This window comes from Agelaius tricolor, unplaced genomic scaffold, assembly GCF_023055355.1.
Source record: "Agelaius tricolor isolate 1412-34295 unplaced genomic scaffold, bAgeTri1.0.p SCAF_12, whole genome shotgun sequence".
NCBI lineage: Eukaryota > Metazoa > Chordata > Aves > Passeriformes > Icteridae > Agelaius > Agelaius tricolor.
Window position 1 is genome coordinate 21,169,018 of NW_027269272.1, and position 19,832 is coordinate 21,188,849.

At 38.5% G+C, this 19,832-nt stretch overlaps 1 protein-coding gene and 1 long non-coding RNA gene across 12 annotated transcripts in view; one reads left to right on the forward strand and one right to left on the reverse strand.

Moving 5' to 3' along the window:
- NLGN1 (neuroligin 1) overlaps nucleotides 1–19,832 on the reverse strand; it is a 426,523-nt gene that overhangs the window by 83,637 nt on the left and 323,054 nt on the right. The window lies entirely within an intron of this gene.
- On the forward strand, nucleotides 2,630–18,707 carry LOC139595101 (uncharacterized). Of its 2 annotated transcripts, XR_011680862.1 has the most exons (4): nucleotides 2,630–3,191; nucleotides 4,266–4,311; nucleotides 12,570–12,747; nucleotides 17,461–18,707. It is a non-coding gene; the product is annotated as an uncharacterized lncRNA (long non-coding RNA). The 2 variants fall into 2 exon arrangements; XR_011680861.1 differs by lacking the exons at nucleotides 12,570–12,747; nucleotides 17,461–18,707 and having other exon boundaries at nucleotides 4,266–7,187.

Here is a 19,832-nt window from a genome sequence, read left to right on the forward strand (position 1 = left end):
CACAGCCATGAGACAAATCCTTCCTAGAGGAAGCAGAAGGGATTAGTAATTACATCAAAATATTAATGTCCCAGTTGACTTCAGTGCCCAGCAGGCAGCTGCTTCTGCAAAAGTTTTGAGAACTCACGTGCTGCCATATAAAATACATGAGCTGAGCAATAAGGGGTAGGAGGAGCTGGATTGCTTCTTTTCTCCACTTCCCACTCTATTACATTGCATACAGTGGAGTTTCTGTATAGGACTCATGGCTCAATTAGTGCATGAAATTAGCAGGAACTCCTGCAGGATAGGGTCCTTCTGCACTCATCATACACCTGGACACTGGACTAGTTATTTAATAAAAAGGAAATTTGATACCTTCAGCTGCCCAAGTCTATGGTGTGGCTAGCAAATAAGGTTTAGTGCAATCTTACCCTATTCAGAAATTAAGACATTTAATTATTAAAGCATAAACCTTAATTTTAAAACACAGATCTCATTAATCCAGTGGGATTGGGATTTCACCTGAAGAGCACAGTTTGGATGTTTATCATTTTCTCAGGCTCTGCACTCCTGTGCCTGCAGCTGGCACCTGTTGCAGAGCTCTGCACGTTGGGGTCAGGACAAACTGCAGAGAGGGGACAAACTGGAAGGAGGCATTTCTGCAGGCAGCCTGCCCCAGAGCTCGATAAAGCACAGACCAGGTACTGCTTCCAACCACACCCCTACAGCACAGCAGACACAAATCCTCCCAAACCTCTCTGCCCTGCTCCTCATCCACCCCCTTCCCTCAACAGCACTTTCAAAATGTTCCAAGTTTTGTGTCTTGCTGCTCATAAAGCACAATAAAAGAAATAGTGCCTATTACCCAGCAAACACAGCAGAATCCTGTTTGTTCCTGTAAAGTACCTTTCAATTTGCTTTTAAAAGGGATTGGTTTTGTTCCTAATGATACCAGGCTAATAATCCTGAAGGTTTATTTTTCAGGTAAAGCACTAGAAGTGTAACCAAAATGTCTTTATTAAGCCCTTTATGTTGGGATCATAAAAAAAAAAAAAGTGTTTCTGTTTTGGAAAGACCAATATACCCACAGCCTTAAGCAGTCTGCAAGTCTGAATACTAATAAACAAATAAACAGGTTGGGTTTTTTCCCCCATTCACTTCAATATAAGCAAATCCACGAGAGCCATCAAACAGAAGTTTCTTTGGCTCCTATAAACTCTGTACTCAAAACATTTCAAATTAAGAGGCTCTACCTCAACTCAAGTCAGCTCACATCACCTATGTATGCAAGTAAATAAAATGTGTATTTTGATCAAAGTGCCAGTCTTTGCTCTGATCACTCACATTTCCTGCTGTCTAAATTGATTAATAGTCTATTTACTGGGAAATTTGCTGCCTAAAACTTGCAACTGACAGCTTAGAGTTTTCTGAAGGCTGCTGGTTTCCAGTCCTGGGACTTCTTATTGTTACAGGTCATTGCACCAACATGTTGGTACATTCTTCGTGACATTTTTCTGCACAGCACTAAAAAAGCAGCTGTACGTATGTGAACAGCCATATAATCTTGTGTTTCTTAGAGTTCAGAAAAAGATTTATCTTCTTGAGCTCTGTCAGTCACAGAAGAGAGCACAGTTTATACCTGAGTGCCCCAAGCATTGCAAATTATTCCCCCACTCCCATTTTCTCAGGAGATTCTGTGAAATATCGAAGCTCAGCCACAACCACGGCTCTGTGTGTGATTGCTGCAGGCTCCCCAGTGCTGTGTACTGAGGGTGCACAGGAACAATGTAAACCCACTCTAAAAATGCATCATCTGTCAGGAGGGGAACTTATCTCTGCAGACTCCCTGGCTCTTTGCCTTGAACGCTCCGCAAGTGATTTTGTGAAATATTTTCTCTGAAACCACCGAGGCCGTGATTTCTCAGTGATCTTCCTGAAAACTAAGAGAGAATGTGCCAAAACCGAGCTCTCCAAGGATGCAAGCCCTGTTAGTTCAAGCTCAAGCCACGCTGAAGAGCGTTAGCAGGTCTGGGAGCAAGGTTCACGCCACCCTGCAGGACTCAGCTGAAGGTTCTTCCATGCAATAAGGAGGAATTATGTTGTGTCTCTTTGTCTTACAGCAAGCACACACATAAAATCTGTGGACAACTGAAAATTAAAGGAACGTATTTCACTTGACTTACAGCTTCAGTTTGTCACTGAAATCCTACAAAATAATGCTTTAGTTTCAATAGCTCTCCAATGATTAATCATTTTCTATAGTTTCATGTAGCCTGTCATTAGTACATTCTAACTTACTTTCTCTACCTTGTTTAGAAGCCACAGACTGATTAGCTCAATAGCTGGTGCTGTGCAGCCAGATTTTCCCCAAAGAATTTGAAGTCTTGGTTATAATCAACAAGGGAATAAAACAAAGGAGAACAAGAGAGACAAACTAAAAAAAGTATTCTAGAAACCTTTCCACAGAGTTAAGTGCTGCCCTCTCTCCTGTAGGGTTATTATTTAAAAGTCTTATAAGTCATTTTAAATGAGCTTTTAGAGGCAGAATACAGTGCTATTCATCTTCACCAGGAAGGAATAGAAATGGGAGAGGGAATTCTCTTTTAGATATGATGAATTTAGTTTAAAACTGAATAGTCACGTAAGATCTCTGGCATTGCTGGGGTGTTAGTTTGGACAGATGACAGGATGATGGATAAGGTTTTGATTCAGCAGCACAGAACAGTTTTTTTAAGCTTGTTGCAAATAAAACCAATCAAAGATGACTCATGCTGGGAAAAGAGAAAGCAAACAGGACATATAGCTGCAAAAAACCCTCACAGAAAGCAGGATGGCTTCAAAGAACAGCTTCCTGAAAAGGAGCCTAAAAGAAGAGAAAGAGGAAGAAAAATAAGGAATCAGCTGTCGTGACAACTGCAAAGTCATCCAGGCTAAGAAGAAAGAATTCATCCTGAGGTTTGCCTAGGAAATGAACATGTTTTCATTAACATAAAGGAAATACAAAATGGACATTTCCGTCAGAGCTCCAGAAGAGAAGTCCTAGACAGCTTTTGGATATACACTGGCCATGAGCTGAAGATGAAAAGAAGAGGGAGGTGGAGAAGCTGTGAGAAATAACTCAGCACACATCCGTGGAGCCCTGCACACTCCACTTGGTCTATCTTTTCTTGGTGTTCACGTGCCTTCTCCAATCAGCAAGACTGTCAGAAGTAAGTACACAACTCTGAGAAAAGCACCCTCTTACTTAACTATTTTTGCTGTAAATTCAGCAAGAAAATAAGTGCCAAATGATTCCCCTATAATAGCTTCAAGAAAAAGAATGCGTTTTCTCAGATGTCAGTGTGGGGTTTTGCAAATATTGCTATTTACAGACTGGGCTGCACTTGAAACTCTAAGAAGAGTCACAATTTGGGGCTATGATCCTTGAAATGATATTTTAAAAATGTCCTTCGCACCTCTCATAATGCTCCTCTCAGAGACAGCATTAACTGCAAGCACATAATGTGGCATCTAGGTACCTCGTCTGTTAGCAAAGTAGTAACCATGTATAAAATATTCTAGCCTGGTTTGATAAATTAGAAAACAAAGTAAACTAGACAGGTAATTAAAAGTAATAAACCAGGTTTAATTGGTTGAGTAACCATGTAGAAATTCAGTGCCAGCAGCAAAGGTATAAAATACAGCAACTTGGGTTTTGATGTCATAAGTATCCCTGATGCTGTGGAGCCAGAGTAATTTCAGATACCGTGGGGAAGCTACTACTTCATTACTATGAATATAGAAATCACTATCACATCTCATTCTATACACTTCAATAAAATACACAGTGCAGATAACTGACATCCCAGACATATCGGGAAGGTGATTAAATAGCAGGTACTCAAGAAATATTGCCAATGGGGCCCAAAAGGCATTTTTATTTTCCTGCTGGGCAAGTTAATAAGTGTCCTGATGACCCCATCTCACAGCAATACACCGTTAAATCTCAGTAAGAGTGATGACAAGCTGCCATAAATAAAAACATCCATCTGCAATAGCCCCCCACTAAACAAGGGTGAGGTGAGGCATTTGGCTAGCGTAAGTACTTGCAGCTAAGAGCTTTATCCTTCAACACCACAAAAAAAGCTCCAGGAGACTTTCACAGGCACAGCCAGCCAGCACTGTGCAGAAGAAGTGGATGTTCTTAAAGCTCAGTGATCTCCTGAAGGCCACAGCTAGAGCTAGTGAAGGTAAAGCTGTCAAATTCCATTAAATGTAACACCATTCCCTTTTGGCTCTCTCAGCAGAAACGTGGTCGGAGCAGCGGCGCGGATGGGCCGGGCGCGGAAGGTGGGTAACCCGAGGAGCACCAGTGTGATGGGAAAGATAATGAGTAACTCCAGAAGTTATTGGCTCATTAACAATGCCCTACAGGAAGGAATTTTCTGTCTAATAATAGAAGGAGCACAAGCACAGATTCCCAATATGATCTGCAGCCTGTTTAATTCCACTGCTTTGGGAGTAGGGCTCTTGATTTCTCCCTTTCTCTGGCACTTACATAATTTGGGCACTGAAGTGCTAACTCTATTATATGGTTCAACATGAAAATGGAGACTTTTTTCAAGCTTCATTAACATACTGTTGCAAAAATTGGCCTCAACTGAAGCTCAGTCATTTTCCAAGACTCACAATCCCCAGCAGAAGTTGTTGCTGAAAATAATAAGATGCTTTTTTGAAAAGCAAAAACAGGATTACAAAATATCACATGTGATTCAAAATGGAGAACTCAGAATAGATAAAAACTCTGCAATATAATTCATCTGAATAGTATTCCTTTTGGGCCACTTTGCTAAATTTAATCCTAGCCATAGCTGCTATGCCAAAAATGGCCTGAGAAAACAGTCCATATTTTGGCCAGTCAGGTCAGCAACACCTTCAGAATGTTTATCCCAAAATACTGACCTAAATTTAAAAGTATAAAGTTACTGTGAGAACAATGTTTTTGCAGCCTAAAAAATTCTGATTGCATCTGTTTTCACGGAGAACAAAAAAACTGCATTTTCCAAACCAAAGGTATTGCAAATCTCAATCTTATAAAGAGCCCTAGGAAAAGAAATGATCTGCAGTTTCAAACCCAACGTTTTCTGATTACTGAACCCAAGCAAATGTTTTTGTCTTAAAAACAAGTTTGTACTTCAGGTTTCTCTAAATATACATGCCAAGTATTTTTATTTGGGTACGAATCACATTTTAAATAAGAGGAGAAAAAAAGGAATCAAAAAGTAGTTTTTATTTTCCAGTGATTGTGAGAAAATAGATTATATGTATTCTACACAATTCAAGGCACATGTATTCATTATTCATTTTTATTCTGAAGGTGCTATTTTTGATAACTTATCTTGTTTTTCATACATGTTGCACTCTCCAGCAGTGAAATAATTGCACTGTCAATAGCAGAGATAACTCCCTGAAAGAATGATGCTGTAATGGGAATAATGACATAATGTTTCATGTATCTTAACTGATTGTAATTAGCAAAACATTTCCAACATACCAGCAAAAGAGAATTGATACACAGAACTGAAAGCCTTATTACCTGATGCAATGGACATTTTGAGAAGTGAAGATAAATAGAAAATATTATCACAGTGCCATATACATTCTTCAACGCAAGTAAGTTTTCCAAACAACCAGCCTTAACCAAGTAAAATTCTGATTTAGAAAGAAAATGAGACAAGAAGGTCCTACTTACTCAACAGAAGCTTTATGTGAATGCACAGAGCGACAGGCAACTCATAGCTCCTTCATTTTTGCTTCTCTACAGCCTTGTACTCCTTTCATGCTTTACAGATCCTAAACAGTGAGGTCAGAGCAAGCAGGGTAGAACTAATGAAGCCTCTACCTGGATATGCTGGTTTTGTTGGCATAGTCCAGACTCTTAACCCTTGGCAGCCCAACTGGATGCTAAAACGCCACATTGAAAGTTTCAAAGAAAGCATTTGTGGATAATTAATACTGCCTGTACCAGATTTGGGTTAAAATGCAAAAAACAAGACAATGCATTTTAGCTGCAGGACAGAGTTTGAGACTCTGCAGCTTTAGCACCAAACAGATTTGCAATGACAGTGGCAGGGGAGCAGCAGGCGTGAGGTGACACAGTGGTGGCATCAGTGCCCTCCCTGGCCTGAATGGATCTGCAGCTTGGTCTTGATCCAACACTCACATGCTCTGCAGAAGCCTTTTCAGAAAACAAGATGCACAAACAGAAGTAGTACCTCTAGGACAAGCAGGATGATCCTTTGTGCTCTGATAAGCACTGGAAAGGCTTCATCTAGAGAGCTGCCTCTGGTTTTGGGCACCACCTTCCCATACAGGAGGAATTAAAGGAGAAAGAATTATTCAAGGAGCAGCAGTAGTGACAAGAAACAATGTGAAATGTTTAAGCTTTAATGTTAAGGAAGATGATAGAGAAGAGATCTGATAATATCTAAATGACTCCTTCATGTAATCCCTCCTTCATGGAAGGCAGTATCAGGAATAAGTGAAGCAAGGAAGATTTTGGCTAATAAATAGGAAAAAATATTTAAAGATAAGGAGAGTTATAGACAGTCATCTCCTCTCTAGAAGTGATGTTGACAGCTGTCAGGAATGACAGCAGTGTGGTTGATCCTCTTTGGTACAAAGGCATGAATTGGACAACCTCAGGGAGCCTGGCTCTTGAGACTGCACTTGAAATACCTGCAAACCGGGTGTCTTTGAAACACGATCCAAATGCACAGATACGGCTCAATAGCACTGCAAAGAACTTCAGGGATTTGATTTTGTAATACTGTTAAGGAAGAGGAGCCATGCCAAGATATGAGTTCCTTCCATAGTTGAGAGAAATACTGAAAAAAGGTTGAAATTCTCAGTTATTTGAAATTGTTGAAATTCTCAGACACTATTTATGATGGATCTTGAGACTAAACAGATAAAAGCCTCCAAAAGGGATAATTTTGGATTAGCAGGACTGTCTCAAGTTCACAGGATTGGCGGGCAAGTGTTAAAAGAAATCTTCAAGCTGGTGTAAAAAAAAATTAAAAAAATCTGTAATTTCCATTATCGCTTCTTCAGTAATGTTTTCTCTATTAAAATAACATCTGTTGATTAATTAAACACCTTAGCAGAATAATCAATGCACAAAAGAATAAACCTCCAATACTGATTAAAGCTTGCTTTGAAAACCGCTTTGAGCTCTTTAATCACAGTTTGTGGAGAGATGGTATTTTCTAGAACAAAACAGAGCTACATAGCAAGTGTGAAAGTGTGACAGAAGAAAGGTACACAATATGTAACTGTTTAGCAGGGGATGTTGAAACAAAGCATGTTCAGCAATGGAATAATGTGACGGGTAATTTACAGTGCTCTGATGGAAGCTGACTGAATGCCAAATAACCTGGCTTAGTCACTTTTTTTTTTCCTTGCAGATACTTTGAGTATCTTTTTTCAAAGCTGGCTGTAATTGACACATTAGATTAGTTACAAAACCACCTGCAAGGAACAAAAAGTGAGGAATGTTGATGTTTATGTTTGTTAGGGCCATTCAGGAGCAATGGGCTTGAGCCTTCCTCTACCACTCATGTACAGAAAATTATGAGCTTCCATGTGGATAACAGTAAAGATGATAGCAGCTTTTGTACACCTTCCCTCTTTTGGGAACTAATTCCCTAAATAATATATATAAATTAATAAATATTTGGATGAAATGCAAAGACTTTGGAGGACAAGCTGGGAACATTGCAGGCTCTGGTCACTGAAAGCCACAGAAAGACTCTTGATGACTTCCATAAAAAATAGATTAGAAATAAAGATATTTTGCTTTTTACATCCCCCAACTGAGAATCTAAGTAATTAACACAAAATGTCTTAGATTGGTCATGCCAGGTTGGTGCCTCTCATGTTAAGGAAACCACTTCCTAGAAAATCAAGTTGATAACATGGCAAACAATTAAAATTTACTCTGTTTTCCATATGTATCAAAATTTATCTAATTTTATAAAACAATTGAGGAAAGTCCTGCATGCAAGACTGTAAAAATACAACAACCCTACGGACTTTCATATGACTTTTTGTCTATGTCCAGACTGTGACAAATTATCCCAGAATTTAATTCAGCATATCCAGAGAACTGGAAAACAAAATTGTTCCATATAGTTTAGTTACTCACAATTTTTTTAAAGGCATAGCAGTTGCAATTTAGATTTCAACTTCCATATTACTAATTTCAAGTCAATTATAATGCAAGGAAGTTACATGGTCTGTTAAGTGTTGCTCTGATGAGCACCTCTACTTGGGGCTGTTTTTCTGAGAAACAGGGAATGATGAAGTCTGGGACTGAAGGATACCTTCCCATGTAAATATGATTCTGCAAGGCCACTGCCCCTTCCTAAGCTATGAACCAAAAAAGCAACTGTTATAGTTATTATCCCAACATTCTACACGTATATGACAGATCCTGCCAGCCAAAACCTGCAAACCTACAATTATCCAGTGCAGCAACTCCAATTATTTCCATAAACATTTTTGTTTGGTACAATCCTTCTCTTTCTGTCACCAATACCCTGTTTTTACAGATGAGCCACATCCAGTTCTGTTTATCTTCTGTCTTTTTACCTACAATGCATTAACTAGTTCCAGTGGCTTTCTCGAAAGCATAATGACTTTTCCTGTACTCTAGTGAAAATATATCCCCACAAATCAAGAAGAAGCAGGTTCAGACTAAGTGGTTGAGAAGATTTACATTCTATTGCTAACTCAGTTATTACTCTGCTGAAAACCCCATAGCATCAATATAATGAATCCCTCAACCTCTGCTGCTAGCACAATTTTTCTTCCCAACCTCATTGGCTCCCAACTTTCTGCTTGACCTTTTACAATCTGTGTGTGGCAGAGCTTCATTACAACCTTTTAATGATGCACAAATGGCACACAACACCAAGGTCACAGCACATCCCCAGTGAGAACTTCTCCAACACCTCCTGAGCAGGCAAAGAGTTTTCATTTAAAGAGACAGTTCAGCCAAATTTACAATTTAGCACAAGTCTCAGCAGCTACTAGTACCCACCAGAAATGGCCACGTCATAAAAGGAGTATCTGCTCCCCCAAAAAGTGTTTTTAATAAAAGTTGATATCTCAAGCCATCAGTGAACAAAGTAATAAAATGTCTCATTGAAGAAACTCAGAAAAATTACAGTGCTTTTCTGTATAAAAAAATTATTTAATTCTTAAAAACAGAAAAAAAAAATACAGAGGGGCTAGAAACATTCATCCATCTAGAATACCAGAAATTTTTCTAATGTCCCAGCAGTCAGGTTATGCATTCTACACCAAATAATCACCAGCTTTTTGTTAATACAGTTCAATCTCTGTTCTGCAATTTTCCAACTGGGATGCAGGGATACCAATGTTTAGGCCTATTTCAAAAGTATTTCAGCTTTTTTGTACTGAGAGGCCTATATAAATTCAAAGCATCTTGCTATTCAAGCATGTAGGACTGTAAAGCACATTATTCAGTATTGGTAATGCAAAGTCACTGCATACATGCATATATTGCACCTCAGTTGCTGCTGAAGCACAGTTTCAAATGAATATTTAATATTACCTTATATGCTTTTTGTGTATGGAGAAATTAATTCTCAACCCCATAGAATTCCATCCAAAGTTACCTACTAGGCAATGGCATGCTTCTTTACTTTTGGCATTTCGATCTTCTCCTTATAATACATATATATGTATATATAATAAATATTTCCATTCACTGTGGGCAGGTACCTGCATGCAAAGGTACACTCAGTGCAGGTACACATGCCTTGCTCAGTTCTTTTCTCTTACAATGGGGGAAATTAGGTATAACAAGCAATTCAGTGCAGGCAGACATTCCACTGTGCAGCAAATCTGTGAGGAGTTTCAGGACCAAACTAGCCTGTATCTCATGACTAGAATTACAGTTCATGGAATCACAGAACACTTCCAACAGTGAGGATCCACAGCTTCTCTGGACAACTTGTTCCACCACCATCATTGTAAAAAATGTCTCCCTAATGCCCACTATAAATCTTGCCTCATTCAGTTTAAAACCATTGCCCCTTGTTCAGTCTGCACTTGGCAAAGTCTCTTTCCATGCTTCTAACAAGCTCCTGTTATATATCAAAAGGCCACAATAAGGTCTCTCCCTCTTGTCCAGGCAGAGCAATCCCAACTCTCTCAGCCTCTCTCCATAGCAGAGGTGCTCCAGCCCTCAGAGCATTTTCCTATCCCTTGTCTGACCCCATTTAATGAGCCCACATCTGCCTTGCACTTGGGGCCCCAGAACTGGGTGCAGCACTGGAAGTGGGGTCTCAACAGAGCAGAGGGGCAGGATCACCTCTCCCAACCTGATGACCAATTAATTGAATTAAATAGATCATTTTTTACTTCCTGAATTGTCACTGACACTTTTGACTCTCTCATTGTATTTCCATTTTCCCATTTGTAAAAATGACATTAAACTTACTTCTCACCCATAGAAAAACATAATTTAATGATTGTTGAAGTCATGAAGATCTCTGAAATCCTAGGACACACAGCAATCTTAAAATGCCATGCTTATGATCTTAGGTATTGGGCTTTTATTGAAAAGGAAACATCAGGAACCAAACACAACCCCTGATACTAGTACAGTTTTACTACTGGCATTCTGCCCTGGATCTGAAACAGTGTGGAAAAAACCCCAAAGCAACAAAAACCATTGATCTTGGACACTTGAACTCTGCTTCCTTTGGACAAAGACTGCCAGGGTCAAACTCTCTTTTCATGACTTTCAAAGAAGTAACTACTAAATTGTTCTGGATTTACAACAAGATAAATAAAAGCAGATAGTGGCTGTGATCCTTTAAACAGCTTGTACAAATACACAGATTTGGTGCAAGAATACAATGTGAGTTTTACTGCCCTTGAAAATGTCTTGAAAAGCAGCACATCTAATGCACTTAAAAAATGACACCAAACAAAACCAAACACACAAAACCAACCAAACACCCTGGGTTAAACAAAAAATCTGGTCTCTAAGTCTGGCCAGAGACAAACCCCCAAAGGCTCCTTTGTCACACTGCCCCAAAATCCTCACCCAGCCTCCAGCAATGCATAGCTGGTAAACATTGTGAGGCAGACTGATGCTTACAAATCATTAATGGATCAGTAATAATTAATTTTTCTTCTTACCTCCCTCTTTGGTCCTATGTTCCACAGACTTGGCTGGTTTTGCTATTTACACCAGAGAATTAATTTGAAGCAGTAGGAGTGGAATATGCTTGTGAAATGTATTATTTTTTAAAAGAAGGCAAGCTCAATATAATGCCTGACATAGCCACTAACAAAAATTTAAATTCAAGGCTGGATTTTGATCTTGCAGTCTTATAACTGGAGTTGCATCTGCACAAGGTAATACACGATATAGAGGCAGTAAGACAACCAGTAGAGGACATAATTCCTTCCAGAACCAGAAAAAACACCACAACTAACCAAAAAACCTCCAACAGACTAAGAAAGTTCACTGTGAGTTACCACTTCTTTGCAAAATCTTCTACAAGTTTCTTGCTAGAATGACTACTACAGCTATGGCTTCTAAGGGAGAAATCCAGGATTTTATTTTAGGGACTACAGCTAGACTTTCCATATGCCACTCAGACAGTAGGAGGTTCATACACACTGTATAAAGCAGCCATAGGCAGATGCCTCTATTCAATTTTTGAAACTTTTCCTCTTCTTTTCCATATTTGGAAAATTGTATTTCACTTTCTTCACATTTTTAAAAATAAACTTAGTAGCCCCCAGCTGTGCATCTCTATCCAAGGTGGGAGTTGGATGCATTTCACAGGATGCTGTCTGGTCTGCATCTGCAGATCTTGAAACCAAAGAGCTCAAAACTTCTGAATTTTGTTATAATGGAAGTACCAGGACTTGTCTTTTAATTAATTAGATAGAAATTAGTCTTCAATTGCAAAATCTTGAAGGGTTTTTTTTTTCTTTGTTAACAGCCCCTAAATTACAAAAAGATAAGACTCCACATAAATCAATCCATAGTCCCAATACTTTCATTAGCATGGTCATGAAATTATAGCAGAATAACAAAGAGACTGTATGTAATTAAGCAGGAGGAGAATAGCAACAACTCAAACTGTCAATCAGCAAATAATGAAGCATAATGTATGAAAACAGAAAACAGTAAGTGGGGTTTAATGCAATTGTTATTAAAAAAACTTACACCATCAAAACATTCCCTTAAGGACCTGGCATTTCTGAAGTATATTGGAAGTTCATTTCTTATTAATTTTATCAGATTCACATACAGAAGGACAATTTACAACTCTCATTTGATGAAGCTGAGACTTCCCTGTGTGTACAGCAAATTGCTCTTCACAATGGTAAGGTTTTAATACATTAACGTGCTGGGAGAGGCTTTTTTGAAAAAAAAAAAAAGAGATCATTAAGTGATATATATTAATATATACCCCTACAAAGAATATAAGGACTTCAGTTTGTGATTTGATTACAGAAAATTCAGGGCTAAATATTGTTATTTATTTTTTAAGAGTGGAGGAAGATGTGCAGCAGCTCTGAGGAAATGGAAAGGTTGGAGGCAGGATAGAGAATGGAGATTTATTTGTGGTTGGGAAGTAAGGCCCAAACCATCTTGGAAAACAAAACTCAACTTCAGTCTAAAGCACAGAGAGCAAATTGGAAACCTGCATCTGCTGCACATGATATCAGGTAATGAGATTTATTTCATCTTCTTTGTACATTAATAAGCAATGAAAATCACTAACATTAAAACCTGTATAAAACTACACTATGGAAAGATGTGGTTAATTGACTTAATGGTTCAATTTACTGAGAATTTTGCATGCATCACATAACATGCCTTCTCTAAAATTTTGTGATGTCAAAGACACCTCAAGGGACCTTGAAGAAACCCAGTTCTTGGATGTTTACACAACCACCCTGACAGGAATCTGAGCAGCCTCAAACTTTGATGGCAGCCCCCTGTTTTGGCACAACACTGGAACAAAGAGACCTTTGCAGGTCCTGTCTGTCTTAAATGATTCTGTGGCTGGTGGCTTACTCCTAACAATACACTTATACCAAAGCAGTGATAATAGTTTAAAATTATTTTTGACCAGAGTCTGACTTAATTACTGTGGAGCCATTATTAAGTTTTTGTTTAAGGTGGTCTTTTGGTTTGTTTTTTTTTTTTGTGGTTTTTTTTTTTGTTTTGTTTTGGTTTGGTTTTTTTGTTTTTGTTTTTTTTTAATTCTCATTTTAGTCTGGTGGTTTTAGCCATGTCTTTTGAAGAAGTGAAAAAAATACTCTCCAGTCTTGTAAAGCCATGGTTGGTATTGAATACCAGTAAATAGAAGCAAGTGCCTTTTCCTGCAAGTCTTGATCTTGGAAATTCACTCTGCCATCTCACAGGAGCAAACCTGAACACAAAATGACTTCAGAAGATCCTGCACAAGCATCAGACATTTACTGGCATGGCCACATTCTCAAACTCAGTGCCTTCTGTCTCTTTACTCCCATCTAGAGAGCAACTGTGCATTGCCAGAAGCATCTGTATTCCTAAATCTCTTGCACTAAAATTGCTTTTCATCTGCTCGAGTGGCTTCTACAGGATTAAAACCTTTTGAAAACGTACAGCTAATATCCACATGGATGCAGCCAAACAATTTACTGAATTAGAATATAGTTTAGTCTGAATTTCACTATTAGTGTATATAGTAATGGGGGAAAACCCAATAATTAGTACATTGATTTTTACATTACCTTAATTACCAGAATGTGCTTACTGCTTTTCAGATACAGAAGTAGGAAGGCCTTTCCTAACTAAAAGACGGGTTTTTTCCAGAACAGGAAGTCACCCACACACAGGATGATGCCTAATCTCTATCTGAGTTATTTTATTTTATTCTACTGTTAGTCCTCCTGAAGGTGAAAGAGACTTTTCTAACATGTATAATATATACTTAACTCCATACTTGCCATATCAGTCAGTTTAAGATCATCAAGACTATGTATGTGTGCATATTCACATATGTAAAATTGATAACATCTATAATTTTATATCCACACCATATCTGTAAGACCCTAATAAATCACATTTTTCATTAATACAGACACTGCAATAACCCCTCAGCCATATCTTACATGAGGCTGTGTACCATGGTGGAAGGCTGAGCTTTCACATGGCTCTTCAATTTTTTGTTATTCAAACTTATCCCTTAATTTTTCATATTAAAAATTGGTAATGAGGTTCCCTTCTTGCTGAAGAACTGGCTGAAAGAATCCTGTTACTCCCCTAATGAAGTCCCCAGACAGAACCGACAATTTTCTGAGGAACAAAAGAAAAAATGTTGCTCTAAGCTTCAGAACTGACCCTATTGACTGAAAGCTGTGTCTTACCTTGTTGCAAATTAGTGCACTGAGCAAATTATCTCATGCCAAAAAGACAAGAGAAAAGGCTTAACAGCATTCATGCCCCACTTTTCCCAGCTGGTATTGTCAGCAGTTGTTTTGTGGGAAAACCAAGTAACATCTTAATAAGAGCATACAGCTGGAAATTAGAGACAAAATTACCATCTTATGGCAGGGCTGCCTGGGATCATTTTGAAAAACTGTCTAGCACAGGTGGTGCTCTCCAGAAAGGGAAGGAAACCATTTTGTAGAGGTGTTGGAAAATGAAAATTGTAAATCTGGGCTTTCTCAGCGTCTGTTCCTTTTAAATTGTCCGTGCTCCTGCCCCATATCAAGAGAGTTAAATTTTCTTACTCTAAAGTCGGAACTGATTTCAAGAATGGAAACTGTTCTCATGAATTAATGGTCAGGTCTGTTTTCATATTTTATTCTTCTGGTTCACATTACCTTTTCATTCCTCCTTTCCTTAGCATCAATAGGGCAGTGCTCCCTCTGCTACCTTGCCTGTCTGCAGTACTGCTATTCCTCCTTGCTCTGAGGAAAGCAATATAATCTGACCTCCCAGCTCTCCAACTTCCATTCTCCCACTCCATTTAATAACTTGATTTCTTTTACTTGTTGCTTTGTTGCTACTCTCTTAAGCTGTGTCCTGTTTCCACCTTCCCCTCTCACTCTGAGAATCCACTGACATCACGTCTCAATGTTATGGTCATTTATTTTTATAATGCAATTGTTTGAGACTTTCAGCACAATAAACACTTCAAAAACTGAAGTACAGAAAAAAATATTGAGTATGCTAGCCAAAAAGAGTTCTTCAAATGCAGCTGGTTGGCGTGGATTAAACAAAAGTGGTCTTGGTTACAGAAGATATCCAAACTAAACCAGTCCCTTTACTTTCATGAGTTAAATTTGTTTAATTATGAGTCTCAGCTTCACCTTTTAACCATCCCTCTGTGTCACATTTACTTGGGGGCTGGTTTTTGCACACATTGTGCAAGCAGAATCAGCTGGGATTTTGGAGCCCAACCTGAGCTCAACCTTACTTAGAATCACAGTGCACATGTGTCATAAAAACTCTTCATCATTTTTCTTGTATTTATTATTAGAGAGCTAAAAGTTTATAATTTCTCTAAGTATTGACTTTCAGGAGTCAATGCAGGCTTTCTGCTCGCTTCATTTGTTAAAATCAATTTGAAATCAGCATTTTATATTGCAGGACCAAGCCAATCTCAAAATATTGCCACGGTATAATAACAAACTGTTGAAAAGTTCTATTGCAATTCTTTCCTTGTAGTAATTAGTAACTAGTGTTTTGCATTATAGCATTACTTAAATTCAATTGCTTGACATACTTGCTGCATTATTAAACTTTTTGCTCTTGGGGCTTCAACTTCAATTTCTGGTTGTGAGGGCAGAACGTCAAGTGGCAATTTTCTGAAGTTCATTCATGCTGGTAAGGACCAGAACCCCCTCACTGATAACAAGTTCATTTGCTTCCAGGAAAGAAACAAATGATTAGGGTTAATTCCCCTCTGGCCTTCATTAGGGAACAGATAGGAGGGATCAAGTTGGTAACTTCCACCGTTTAAACGTATTTAACTTGAGCAATAGAAGGCAAACAGCTTAAAAAGCATGATGATTATTTATGTCCCTGTTGCATGTGCTGTCTAGAGCTGGGCTGTCAAAGGGGAATGGAAGAGCACTTTAAAGAACTGCTTTTATTCATCTGCTCTGAGGCAGTTGGAAATGAAATTCTGAGTCAATCAGTGGCAAGATCCCCAACGTGGTGCTGATAAAGGAATTCCAGACCCACTGACCACAAACAGGAGGCAAATGCAGCCTTCATACACAGAAAACCCAAGTGTATGCTGAGCAGAGACCACCAGGCTTCTCCTAAGAAAAACACCTTACTGCTAGCATTTATAGTATGAAATATAAAATAAAAAAATATTGTAATGATATGTAGTATAAAAATCAAATTGTACTATATAATACATTAAATATTTGCTCATACATTAAACAAATTTAATACAAAACACATACAAACTCCTACACCAACACTCTTCTGAAAGACACCCCAATTATTCCTAGGGAATAGACACAGCAACAGGGCAGGATATGTCTGGGATGATGTGGCTGGGAATGCCAGGGAGCCTCCCTGCTGTGATAATGATCCATCTCAACATTTTAGGCATAGGAAGGGATAAAGAAAAGCTGCAGTTTCATTAAATAGAATAAATCATTTAAGGAGAGTAAAATTGTTCATCCCAGAATAGCTTCCTTTAAAATATCTGTATGGCTGTGAAGCAAACTGCAAATCCTACCTTGCCTGATAAGAAGGAAGACAACAAGACTGAAAACTGATTTCCAGAGGAAGTTTATCATGCAATGATTCATTATTCTCTGTTCTTTTCATTAGGGGGGAAAAAAGAAAAAGCTCAAAAAGTCCTTTGTCATTTTATCTTTGTCTGTTCCTGGAGAAATCCAGGTACAAGAAGAATACTGACTCCACCACAAAACCAAAGACAAATTCCTAAAAAATATGTGTTTTAAGAGCATCCCTCAAGTTGTGACTGTACATGGAGAGGTGTACAGGACAAAAACCAGCAGATATTCTGGGTAAAAGAAAAGCAAAGAGATTGCTTTGATCCTTCAACCATAAGCCTCTAAGATTAAGCTTTTTGTTAAAATGAGCAAGTAATTTTCAGCTTTTATGGTAAATATCTATGATCAACTTTGAGATATCCCCAGGTATCTTCTCTCAAGGCCCTGGAGTTACATGATGCTGCAGAGGATGAGATGTACATGCAGCTTTCCCCTGTTCAGTTCCCCTTGTTACTATTTAAAGATATCTCGACCCTTCACAAACTCATCTGCATTTTTTTTTTCAAATGCTTGCAGGGCTTTTTTTTTTTTTTTTCCAAAATGTGATACGTTACAGATCATTTTATTCTGTAAAATCTTCCTTTTGCTTATCCCTGACTACTCATGCTACTGGTCCCTTTCCCCCAGGCATTCCCCTGGATATTTGAGACTTTGCTACATCAGGAAACCAGGACCAGGAGCCCTGAAAACCTCGGAATCTCAGGAAATTCTGAGGAGAGAATCCCTAACCCAGCCTCTTCACAGGCTCCTTGGGAAATAAGCATCAGCTCCAAAATAAAGAATTCGATTGTTATGCTGTTTCAGAGAAGAAAGACACCTTTGAATATGAAGCACAGAATACAACTAGCTCCATGGTCAATGGAGAATTGCCCACTCAGGTGCAGCAGATATTGTCACCAAATGTCACCAAACTTCCAAATGAAACTGATGCAGACACCCAGACCCCTTCACCAGCAGGGATTGATGCTTCTTGAAACACCTGCCAGAACAGAGGGAATAGCACTTCTGCCTGTATTGTCCATCTTCTACATGGAAATCATTTCAGTTCCCAAATATGTCCATTTAATATTTTCCAAAGTGGAAAACCAACTTAAGGAATATGTAAATAGTGTCATAATGAATGGAGAACAACCAAAATAAGGAGTGTTCATGTTTAACACCAGCCAAAATGAAGAATTTTTTATTAAAATTTTGGTTTTGAGGAATATAATTTTTTTTTTTTTTTACCATGGGGATGGCCAGATGTGAAATGCTGGGATTTTGGTCCTGATCTGATTTTTACCCTATGTGTTTTAATTTGAAGTAAGCCCATGACGATATTTCCAATCTGTCTCTTGCTCTTAAACTGATCATATCCTCCCACGTGGCACTTCCAGGAGAGCCAGTTTCAATTGCACTGATTGGACATAGGCAGGATGAGAAAACACACATAGAATATAGTATTTTAATAACTAATGAGCTCTACAAGTGAGGAAATTATTAGCTGTGTCTTTCAAACTTCAAACTTGGAAGGCCCAAGATTATCCCTGGCCTGGGCAAAGGTGTGACACTCATGCAGCTTAGGAAGAGGAAGGTTTAGGAGTGGGGAAACACACAAATGACTGAGAGAACTTGAGAGTTCCCAGACACAAGGCTGCTCTCTGTGGGTTAAATCAGGGAAACTTGTTATTCAAAAGCCAAAAAGGAAAATATTCCCTCATCTGAGACCTTCTGCAGAATTTAAAAGAAAACTGTTTTTCTTGAACAAATCAAAGAAAATGTAAAACCAAGAAGCTTTTTTGCAAGAAAACAAAGAAATGAGGAAAAAGCTTCAGCATTGACATGGTTCCCTGTCAAGCTATAGATCTGAAGCAGAAGGGCTCTTACTGGGATGTGTGCCACAGAGGAATTAGAGCATATCTAGACCTTGCAGCATGGTGCATTCACTGTTTCCTGCACAATGTCATGGCAAATTTGAAGTCAGAATCTTCACTAAGATTTTATAATATTAATTGTGTTGCTGGTTCTGTCTTCCAGAGTGAAATAACCAAATACTCAGTTACTGTAAGGGAGACTCTCCCTGTTTGGAGGTCCTGTGCTGTGATTGCAATTTGCAGTTTATCAATCTGTTCCATAATCTATACAGGACATTTTCTTAAAAATTGCCAGTGACCTATTTTATAAATATAACACACTGTGGGTTGAAGACAGGAAGAAAGGAATAAATACTGGCGGGGGAAGTGAAAAACTAAAGCACAAGAATAAGTAGTCTTTAATAAACACCAGCTGGCAATAAAATCAGGGGTCTGAACAAAGTTCTAGGAGCTTTTCTGTAAGTGATGGAGCTAAGAAAGGCAAGTAATTTCAAAACTTGGTTGGCTGCACCACTGCAGACCATAAACTTCATGAGTCATGGTTCTACCTTCACTGCATTTATCCTAAAATCAACTATTTCACTGGAAAAATGACCTTTACACTTGATGTAACATGAAGCATGTTTCTTATTGGTTTGAGCATTGTTAGACATTTATACACGTGTTGGTACTTGCTAAACAAAATTTGTCCTCGGCTTCAGTTTCTAAAAAATAAATAGACTAAAAAAGAAAAAAAAACCCCAAAAAACCCATACCAAAGCAAAACAAAAAGGAACTCAACTCCAAACCTCTGCACTCTTGCAACATTATCTTGCTGAAACCTTACAGCAAAATTTAAAAACACAGGAGCTGTCATTTACCAGGTTCTCGAGCACTCTTCTGAAGCCAGAGAAGATGAATACCAAAATCTCTAAGGACAGTATATAAACTGCAGTATAAATGGGAAAATGTGAAACAGAATTCATTAAAATACATCAGTAGCTCTACTACCAGCTTAGAATGGATTGATTCAGGAGAAAATCCTGTGCACAACTGACTGAAGAGCTGCTGGCAGGCAGCAGAGGCTGAACATGTGCAGAAGTGATAACTGGGGAGACTGCAGAAGGCCTCGTGGCAATTTAAATGCAAAGGCTGCACACAACCCAG